Genomic DNA, 9,585 nt, shown 5'->3' on the forward strand with positions numbered 1-9,585 from the left:
AAATCCTTTCATTGCAACTTTACAGGTAGCCCACCTCTTTTTAAGCTGTTAAACAAATTTGGAATCAAGGGATTTCCTCAATGCATGCGACACTCACACCCTTTGTATCACTTACACAGCTGTGTGAACTGGAATGGTGATAGAAGGAAGGATAGGTCAGTTCTATTTCATCCTTACTGACCGCCAGAGGCGGTGCTTAAAGCACTGGATATATCCACCTCGCGCATGTGCATTTCGAGTACCTAATACCAACATAGTCACCTGTGACCCCCACGTGACACCGTGAAGGCTATAACTTCCGGTGCCGTTAGAGGATCTGTTCCTTTTCATCTTCTCGCTAAGGTGCAAGTACCGTTTTTGGACTTTGAGAAAAAAGGATAATTTACATACTTACAGCAAGCTACGTGCAGCCTCGCAACAACCGTCGGAGCCGCGGACAACCCGTCCTCCAGAGGCTGTGGCTAGCTGGTTACAAGTCTGAAGAGGGAGACAGGTAGGTGGCCGGCGCCTGTTGGTGAAAGCAGTGCGTTCGCCCCCCGCTCCCGGCACGCATTGTCCTCCCTGCTCCCTTATTGTTTGGTGCGTTAGCCATTAGCTTTGCTCTGTTCTAACCACCATCTACTTTTCAGAACTTACCGGTGAAGGCAGTGCTCTCGCCCCCGCTCCCGGTAACGCTGCCTTTTTTTTTGGCTTTTCTGTTTACTTTTAGCAGCAGCGCTTACGCTCAGGCTAATTGATTTTCTGTTTACTGAGAAGTGCTTCCGGTGACACGGATTGTTGGGCCGACCCGTAATGGCCCAGCTATGTGTCGCCTGCACGGCTCCCCTGGAGCCGGAGGACGGTCATGACAGCTGCCCTCCTTGCCTCGGCCTCGAGCATTTGAGGGAGGGCCTCACTGTCAGTGCCTGCATGAATTGCAGCCTCCTGCCGTGGGCACTCAGACTGGCTAGGCTAGCAGGGATGGAGCAGCGGGCAATAGCTGACGACCCCTCTGCCTTAACCGGTCTCCCCCAAAATCTGCGCTCTCGGCTCCGGCACGACGGAGCTGCGGCTAAGGGTGCCCCCAAAAAGAAGGCGAGGGGCGGGCTGTCCTCCAAGGTGGACCAATTGGCGTCTGACATGGAGCAGATGAAGTCGCTCCTCCTGGCCCTTCAGCCTGGGACTGGTCGGGGGCTAGCTGGACTACAGCCTGACCCTCCCTTGGAGAATGTGCCTTCGTTGGACGATGCCCTGTCACTTGCGGCTTCGGCTAACTTCTTTAACGAAGTTATTACCGAAGACGACGCCTCTCACACGTTGGGGGAGGCCTCCTGCTCCTCCGCTCAGAGCTCTCTGCAGGGGGCAGCGGACACCTCTATGGCGGGCATTATGCGCGTGGCTCTGGCTCGCCTGGGGCTCGATTTCCCGCAGACGGACCCGGGTCAGGCCAGCGCCTTCTTCAGGCGCAACCCTGATCCATCCACATTCACCGTTCCCCCTTCAGAGGAATACGTGAAGGAGCTCCACGCGTGCTGGAGGGACCGGACCTTGGCTGCCATGCAGGATGCGGCACAGGTCGGGTTGGGCCGCATGCCGCCAGTTGAGCCGGCTATTGCCTCGCTCATCTTGGCTCCTGATGAGGCTCTGAGGCCGGATGCCAGGTGTCCCCGGCCGCAGTGCAGGGTCACGGACGACCTTCTGTCTAAGGCCTATGATTCGGCAGCACGCATGGGTCGCATTGGCAACTCCCTCTCCCACCTACTGCTGGGCCTTTCAACCTCCCTGCAGCAGGCTCAGGTCGAGCCATCACTGCAGAGTCTGAGCGACGCTTCACTGCAAGCGTTTGCCCTCATGTCAAGGGAGTTGGGGCGCACAATGTCCACCCTTGTTCAAACTCGCCACCAAGTTTGGCTGGCTCAATCACCCCTGACAGAGACATGCAGGAAGGTCCTCCTCCGACGCCGGCCCCTAGCCTTCAGCCGGGTCAAAATGACTATTGTCAGCGATCCGGCGAAGGCCTTAGCCCTGAGGCCTTAGCCCCAAGGGAGCGATCGAGCCAGTGGATCCTCTGCTGCACCTCAGAGGTTTCTACTCAAGATATTTTCTCGTGGCAAAGAAAGATGGCGGATTCTGTCCCGTTCTCGACCTGAGGGGACTCAACAAGTTCCTGAAGGTGCTACCTTTTCACATGCTCACCGCATCAGACACACTGCGGGTGGTTACCAGGGGCGAGTGGTTCACCACCGTAGACTTGAAGGACGCATACTTCCACGTCCCGATTGCCTCACACCATGGTTCTATGAATCCTGGATGACCGCCAGAGCTTCTAGTCACTAGAGAATCCTTGTGTTTTCGCGAGAAGATTCTAGGAACAGATCCTCTAACGACACCGGAAGTTATAGCCTTCCCGGTGTCACGTGGGGGTCACAGGTGACTATGTTGGTATTAGGTACTCGAAATGCGCATGCGCGAGGTGGATATATCCAGTGCTTTAAGCACCGCCTCTGGCGGTCATCCAGGATTCATAGAACCGTAGTTACATCTGTAACTTTCGTTCTTTATAGATAGATTGATGTAAATGCATAAGTCGATGGATCAATATAGATCCTCTGTAATCCTGTCCACCAGTCAGAAAGGCTGTGTGTATGAAGTGAACAATGTTTGTGTTACAGGACGAAGGAAAACACTTACTGCTCTTCCTTCTGCTAGCATTTTACATGCATGCAAATCTCAGTTTTCACTCAAAATAATTTGGATGGCTTAGCATAAGCAATCAATTTCAGAATCAAAACCTAGACATATTTTGCATACTACAGTGAGCTTCTTCAAGAATCGCACCAAAGGGTTTGATTTAATAACAAAGCTGATACAACGCAACACAGGTAGGACAAAACTCTTGGTGACCTCCAGTCAGATCTATCTTTTTTTAGGAGCGAGTGCATATATGATCTAGGTAGATCAATTTATTTATAGCTGTGTGTGATGGTCATACTGTATGTAATTGCAGTTTTTGCTGTCAATTTTTAATGCTCAATGTTTCAACTGATTTTTTTTGTTACAGGATGCAGGAGGCCATACTGCTCTTTAGTCTTTCAGGTCAGACTTGTTTGTGTGTGTTTGTCAGTGTCTATTTCTGTTATGTGCTGTTTCTAGCTTTCTTAACTACCTAGCCACACTCTAACGACTCTAACTAACACTCTAACTAACTGCCTGTTAAGTCTTACTCAGAAAATTCAAATGGGCACAGAGAGAAGTCAGTACTAATTCTTATAGTTGAATGAGAAAGTTGTGACTTACCTCAGTCCAGAATCCTACTGCTGACACCAAGTTGTGAAGCTGTGCGTAACAACTTGGTGTCAGCAGTAGGATACTGGACTGAGGTAAGTCACAGCTTCAAGCTTTCATATAATGTTGAGAGTTCTTTGAGTTCTTTGATTGCCACCGGGGGACTCTAACCCATGCTAATATTGAGTTGTAATAACTCTATATATGTGTGTGTGCTCTCTGTCTGTAATCCCCTGCAGGGCTCTTCCTGGGCCACCATGCCTGGCCTCCTATCAAATCCTACTACTACGTGGACCAGAAGCTGAACTGGACCGATGCTCAGCAGCACTGCAGGGAGCGGAATGGGGACCTGGCCACCGTAGACGACGTAGCGGACCTCCAGCACCTGCAAGAGTCCAGAACGGGCTTTAATTACGACAACGACTTCCTGTGGATCGGACTTTATGATGACCGCACCCGTTGGAAGTGGTCCCTCGGAGACCAGGACTACAAATTTGGCCAAGACTATGGAACGTGAGTGGGAAATAACCCAGACTTCTTTAAAAACAAAGATAATTGTACAGCTATGCACCAAACAGGTAGCTGGTTCGATACGTTGTGCTACGAGCAACGTAGTGCAGTTTGCTTTGATGGTGAGGTGCAATTTTATTATTACTTTTTCGTTTTTAATTATGTTTTAGCAGTAGGCCTACTAGTAAAAGAGGATTTAGGCAGGCACACATTGATAACAGATATAAGATATTCAGCTCACCTTAGCCATGTTTATGATAGGGTATAGATGAGAAGAATATTGACATATATACAGAGATATAGTGTTAATCTGATTCCTTTCCTTTCCTTTTTCCACTCTGTTGTAGTTGAAGACCCCCACTACATCTTGGTCCAAAACAAAATGACTTGGTACGATGCGTTGCAATACTGCCGCTCTCATTACACTGACCTGGCCAGTGTGCGCAACGCGACAGAGAGCAGAAAAGTATTGGCGCTTGACCAATATGAAACATGGATTGGTCTTCACAGATATCCGTGGTCCCACTGGTCTGACGGAAGTAGAGCCACTTTCTTGAATTGGGGACCAGGTGAACCAAACAGCGATAATGGCCCCATTGCTCCACGTTGTGTAAAAATGTCTGTCACCTCAGGGAGTTTTCTTGATGAGGAATGTGGCCTGTTGTATAACTTCGCCTGCCAGAGAAAACCGAAGCCACGCTCAACCTGCAAGATCAAGATCAGCTCTGAAGCCGACATGATGGATCCTGAGGTGGAACGCCAGATTTTGGAACAGGTAGGCTATGTATGTATGTATATGTGTAAGAGTATGTTTATTTAACTCTTGGTAACTTACCCATTTACACTAACATCAAACATGAAGACAGTAACATGAAAACCATAAAACACAGTTTGGCTAAAAGGTATAAATAAAGAAGAAGTAAGCATGACTACTATTAACACCTTGTGTCTGTCCCTCAGCTCTATGTGAAACTGGCCGAGGTGGGTGTGACTGGTACAAATATCAGCTGGGTTCTCAAGGACGGACAGGTGTTTCACAAGGACCAGCCCAGCAAGACATGAGAGGAGGTCATCGCTGTGTTCTGCTCTTTGTGTATTGAAATATACCTTTAGTCATCCAGCAACAGGGCTCCAAAGAGATCCACCTCTAGGCTGAGAACATTTAGAGAATACAATGCTCCCATTAATCACATGCTAGAATTTTGCAGCAGTTCTTTTGGCCTATTATTTGTTTTATTAGTAGTAGTACCAGTACCACCACCAGCCCCACCTGCGAGTGCTCCGCTTTCCACCGAAACACCACAAAATATTTGTGTTAACACTCCTGTCCTGTCCATGACTCAGGCACGGGCGTCTACCTGGAGGTAGTTCCCAGGCCCCGCCCTGTGAGGCAGACAGCCCGCTGCCTGCTCCTAGGTACTAGCCCTCAGCTCCTACCTCCTAGCATAGGATGGGTTCAATGCAGAGAATGATTTTCCCATGGCGACTAATTAAAGTAAAAAACAATAATCCCCCCCCAAAAAAGTGTGTGTATATATATATATATATATATATATATATATACACACATATTAGTATTATTGCTGATATAATTGGTAACCCCAAATTAATCAGAATGTTATTTATTGTTAAATAAAGGTTGTGTCCAGTCCTTAATAATATAATAATATTAATAATTATAATAATTAATTCATCTTGTATAGCGCTTTTCAATGACCCAAAGACGCTTACAGTGACGGAGACATAAAAGACACGAAAAGGGTGATGACAATCAGGGGTAGGGCAGAGAGGGCAGGGATGAAGGTGGTTATGGGTAGGGGAGGCCATAGGCTTGGGAAAAGAGGTAGGTTTTTAGACGGGATTTGAATGTGGGAAGCGAGGGAGACTCGTGGACAGGTTGGGGGAGAGAGTTCCGTAGTCGGGGTGCCGTTCTGGAGAAGGCTCTGTCACCGAAGGTTTTTAGTTTGGATGGTGGTACGGTCAATGTGAGAGTGGAGGAGGATCGGAGGGCTCGGGAGGGGCGATGGGGGATGAGGAGGTCAGACAGGTAGGGAGGGGCCAGGTGGTGGAGAGCTTTGAAATTCAGGATTATTTTGAAATTGATGCGTTGTTTGATGGGGAGCCAGTGGAGAGTGTGGAGAACGGGAGTGATGTGTTCACGAGAGCGGGTCTTAGTAAGGAGGCGAGCAGCGAGTTTTGGACCATTTGGAGTCTATGGAGGGAATGAGAGGTGATGCCAGTGAGGAGGGAGTTGCAATAGTCAAGACAGGAAGAGATGAAGGCGTGGATAAGGGATTCAGCAGCGGGGGGGCGGAGAGGCAGTGTCTGATTTTGGCGATGCGGCGGAGATGGAAGTAGGAGGTCTTGACAACGGAGCTGACATGGGGATCAAAGGAGAGGGTGGGGTCCAGGATAACACCAAGATTGCGTGCCAGGGGGGAGGGAGTGATGGTCGAGGCGTCGATGGTGAGTGAGATGGGTCCAGTTTTGTTGAGAGTGGATTTGGTGCCTATGAGGAGGAGCTCTGTTGTCACTGTTGAGTTTGAGGAAGTTGTGGGTCAGCCATGTTTTTATTGTAGAGATGCAGGTTTCGATGTGGGTGAGGGGAGGATTTGGGGTGGGTTGAGTTTGCGGATGACGTGACCAAGGGGGAAGAGGTAGCAGATGAAAAGAAGGGGGGGGGCGAGGACTGAGCCCTGAGGGACCCCCCTGCGTGACAGGAGAGAGGGTGGATGTGTGGCCAGAGAGGGAGACGAACTGTTGCCTGTCGGTGAGGTAGGAGGTGAGCCAGTCGAGCGCGGTGCCCTCAACACCCTGTTGGCGCAGCCTTTTGAGGAGGATGGAATGGTTCATAGTATCGAAGGCTGCGCTGAGGTCTAGCAATAGCAGGATGTTGAGGGCACCGCAGTCTGCAGAGGTGAGGAGATCGTTGATGGCTGTGAAGTGGGCGGAAGCCAGACTGGAGGGGTTGGTAGAGGTTGTTTGACTGGAGGTGGGTGTGGAGTTGGGCGGCGACAATGCTTTCCAGAGTTTTGGAGAGGAACGGCAGGTTGGAGATGGGGCGGTAGTTGGAGAGGTTGGCTGGATCAAGGGTGGGCTTTTTGAGGATGGGGGTGATGGAGGCAAGTTTGTAGACAGAGGGAACATGACCAAGGGATAGAGACTGATTGAAGAGGGTGGTGAGGTGGGGGGTGAGGACAGGGAGACAAGCCTTGGTTAGAGTCATTGGGAGGGGGTCGAGAGATCAGGTGGTTATATCAGTACGATGTTTGAGATATATGGAAAGAATAAATGAAAACTGTAGTTTTTGCCATTGTATCCTCTTGGGTTTATTAGAAACGTGGTGCACTATACAAGTATCAATCTTAAGAATGAATAAAGAAATGTATCATCATCAATCAATGAGTTGTTTTTTCTCTGAGCGCATAAGGAGACACCAGCTCCGGTTTCCTCCAACACCCCAAAATATTTGTGTTAACACTCCTGTCCTGTCCATGACTCAGGCACGGGCGTCTACCTGGAGGTAGTTCCCAGGCCCCGCCCTGTGAGGCAGACAGCCCACCCCGCCCCCCCCCCCAAAAAAAATGTATACATAGTACATATATATTTATACACATTATTATTATTGCTGATATAAGTGGTAACCCCAAATTGATCGTAATGTTATTTCATTCTACTTTAGTGTCTTATCAGCGGAGTAGATCTTGTTGACAAAGAAAGGTTGTGGCCGGTCCTTAGTAGGCTACGATGTTTGAGATATCAACATGGAAAGAAAACGGTTGTTTTTGCCATTATATCCTCTTGGGTTTATTAGAAACGTGGTGCACTATACAAGCATCAATCTTCAGAATGAATAAAGAAATGTATCATCATCAATCAATGAGTTGTTTTTTCTCTGAGCGCATAAGGAGACACCAGCAACAAGGCGTTACTCGTCCAAAGGGTCCTGTGTGTAATGGACTAAATCATTGATGTGCTTTTACATCTGAAATGACTGACTCTAATTACCCCATATCGATCTTTGATATAATATATTATAATTGATAATTAAAATAAATGTAAAATATATATTTCAAGGAGAAACCTGGGGGAAGTGGTGCTTCTGTAGTTGTACTTTGGTTGGAGACGTATATTGTTGAACTTGTGAAAAGTCATTTTATTATTATGTTATTATATAATATTATTACATATTATTATTATTAGGTGCCAAGCACGAAGTGCGAGGAACCTCTTGTAACTCTTAGTTTTATTATTATTTTTATTGATGTTACTGCGCCTAATCTGTCTCACACAGTCTTGAGCGTTGGATCAGTGAACATGCCTGTTTGATGGGTTTTTGCACTGGTACTTCTTTGGCAATATGGGAGTTACTATATCCCATAGTGAGATACCGAGCGAATGTTGAAAGAAAACTTAAGGTTAAGAAATTAACCAAGGTTTTCTGATACATGAGTGAGGTATCTCACCAGACCACCCTCCTTGCCCGGTGTTAAACATTTGGTCTGTCCACCGTCGCCCCCTGGTGGTCCCCTGCCTCCGCAGCCATGGCCCTGCCGCATGCCTCCTGCACTGAGGCTGCTGGACTCGCCCTCCATTGTGTCGACTTCAGAGACGGAGAGCCCGTTCTCATCTGCTTGACATTGCAACGTTTCTCCAGGATCCACCCCGCGCTGTGTGCTGATGATGGTGAAGCGCCGTCTGAGCAGCGATTCATCAAATTGTGCAGTTACTCAAGTGCTTTTTGTTCTCTGATAATGATTGGTTGTGCCTTTTTTGCATGGGCCAATTTGATCTCTCACCTTTTCATTTAATTAAATCAGAAAGAAGATATAGGAAGCGTCAGGTAAAAATATGTCAATTATCTTTTGATATAAATAATAATGAAAGTCGATTTTCTCACAGTGTAGCCTATTTCTTATTATCTATTGTAATAATAATAATAATATGTAATAATATTATATAATAAAAACATAGCAATAAAATGACTTTTCACGGGTCACAAACAACAATATACGTCTCCAACCAAAGCACAGCTACGGAAGCACCACTTCCCCCAGATTTCTCCTTGAAATATATATTTGACATTTATTTTAATGATCAATTATAATATATTATATCAGAGATCGATATGGGGTAATTAGAGTCAGTCATTTCAGTTGTAAAAGGACATCAATGATTTAGTCCATTACACACAGGACCCTTTGGACGAGTAACGCCTTGTTGCTGGTGTCTCCTTAATGCGCTCAGAGAAAAAACAACTCATTGATTGATGATGATACATTTCTTTATTCATTCTTAAGCTTGATGCTTGTATAGTGCACCACGTTTCTAATAAACCCAAGAGGATATAATGGCAAAAACAACAGTTTTCTTTCCATGTTGATATCTCAAACATCGTAGCCTACTAAGGACCGAACACAACCTTTCTTTGTCAACAAGATCTACTCCGCTGATAAGACACTAAAGTAGAATGAAATAACATTACGATCAATTTGGGGTTACCACTTATATCAGCAATAATAATAATGTGTATAAATATATAGCTTATACTTTTTTTAAATATATATATTTTGTGGTGTTGGAGGAAACCGGAGCACTCGCAGGTGGGGCAGGTGGTGGTACTGGTACTACTACTAATAAAACAAATAATAGGCCAAACAAACTACTGCAAAATTCTAGTATGAGATTAATGAGAGTATTGTATTCTCTAAATGTTCTCAGCCTAGAGGTGGATCTCTTTGGAGCCCTGTTGCTGGATGACTAAAGGTATATTTCAATACACAAAGAGCAGAACACAGCGATGACCTCCTC

At 46.7% G+C, this 9,585-nt stretch overlaps 1 pseudogene across 1 annotated transcript; it reads left to right on the plus strand.

Moving 5' to 3' along the window:
- The first annotated feature begins 3,041 nt into the window (after window positions 1-3,041).
- LOC311367676 (secretory phospholipase A2 receptor-like) lies at window positions 3,042-4,836 on the plus strand (annotated as a pseudogene). The gene is made up of 4 exons: window positions 3,042-3,075; window positions 3,504-3,896; window positions 4,122-4,549; window positions 4,735-4,836. The product of its transcript is annotated as a secretory phospholipase A2 receptor-like (transcript).
- The last annotated feature ends 4,749 nt before the right edge of the window (window positions 4,837-9,585 follow it).

The sequence above is a fragment of the Micromesistius poutassou genome (assembly GCF_964030765.1).
Source record: "Micromesistius poutassou genome assembly, chromosome: 22".
In the NCBI taxonomy this organism is placed as follows: domain Eukaryota; kingdom Metazoa; phylum Chordata; class Actinopteri; order Gadiformes; family Gadidae; genus Micromesistius; species Micromesistius poutassou.